This window comes from Micropterus dolomieu, linkage group LG02 (genome assembly GCF_021292245.1).
Source record: "Micropterus dolomieu isolate WLL.071019.BEF.003 ecotype Adirondacks linkage group LG02, ASM2129224v1, whole genome shotgun sequence".
NCBI classification, from domain to species: domain Eukaryota; kingdom Metazoa; phylum Chordata; class Actinopteri; order Centrarchiformes; family Centrarchidae; genus Micropterus; species Micropterus dolomieu.
The window spans coordinates 30,426,390-30,427,962 of record NC_060151.1 but is presented as its reverse complement, the minus strand read 5'-3'; positions in this window follow the sequence as shown (position 1 = coordinate 30,427,962).

The window sequence follows — 1,573 nt, the reverse complement described above, 5'->3', positions numbered from 1 at the left end:
TGGAAATCAGGCTCTGAACCTCGACACTGAGAAGTGTGCATATTTCTGTTACGGTCTGCAGCCATACTTGGACCCAGCAGTACTAAATGAGTCCTAATGTGACCAGATGAACAAAAATTTTTTTTAACCTGAAGCTTAATGAAAAGTTTCACAAAGTTTTAACCAAATTTCATGATGATCCATCCAATAGTTGTTGAGATATAGAGAACCAAAGTCCCTCCCCTTCCGGTGGACCGCCATGGGACTTTATTTTGGAAAAATATGTACGGTAGTCAACGGCGAGAGACAACAAAAGATTTGATCCCATTTGAATTGTGTCCTGAATCACACACGTTTGTCAGTTTAAATTGTAATTTAAGTCAAGAAAGTCGCAGTTTGTAAAACTGTAGCAGTATAAGACTGAAAATACGTAATTTGCACAAACCCAAATGTTGCGAATGTGACTTCTTAACTATTTCTGAAGCTAACGTTACTGATGTCACTGAAGCTAAAATTACTCTGAAGCTAACGTTACTCTGAAGCTGACGTCCCTGAAGCTAACGTTACTCTGAAGCTGACGTCCCTGAAGCTAACGTTACTGATGTCACTGAAGCTAAAATTACTCTGAAGCTAACGTTACTCTGAAGCTGACGTCCCTGAAGCTAACGTCCCTGAAGCTAACGTTACTGAAGCTAACGTTACTGAAGCTAACGTTACTGAAGCTAACGTTACCGACGTCACTGAAGCTAACGTTACTCTGAAGCTGACGTCCCTGAAGCTAACGTTACCGACGTCCCTGAAGCTAACGTTACCGACGTCCCTGAAGCTAACGTTACCGACGTCCCTGAAGCTAACGTTACCGACGTCCCTGAAGCTAACGTTACCGACGTCCCTGAAGCTAACGTTACTCTGAAGCTGACGTCCCTGAAGCTAACGTTACTCTGAAGCTGACGTCCCTGAAGCTAACGTTACCGACGTCCCTGAAGCTAACGTTACCGACGTCCCTGAAGCTAACGTTACCGACGTCCCTGAAGCTAACGTTACTGACGTCACTGAAGCTAACGTTACTCTGAAGCTATATCCACTGAAGCGTCAAAGAGATTCCAAACTACCAACTAACTAAAGGGAAGAAGTTTTTAAAATCCACACCCAAAATGCACAACACCCACAGGTGGGGAAGCACCACTGATGGTTTCTGTGCTAATTGTGTGTGTATTTAGATGATACAGTACCCAGGTTTCCCAGCAGATGCCGCCAGATCGCCCGTTTCAGATGGCAAGACCGTTAAACTGACAAACATCATATGTGTAATTCAGGGCACAATTCATTGACTGCCATATTTAGTCCAAAATAAGGTCCCATGTGGAGGAAAAGAAGTGACGTCAACCTTCCTAGAGCAAAAATAATTTGAATGCACAAATTTAGGCTTGTTTTTGAAACTTTGCCCTAATCCTTGTTTTTGTGTCTAGTAAAAAATGATTAGTTTAGGAAGAAATCACTTCTACCTGTTAGACCTGTAGACGTGGCTTCGTGTGGAGGAGGCCATGAAGGTTGGGAACACTAAATTTAAAGTCCTGATGATTAATAATAATAA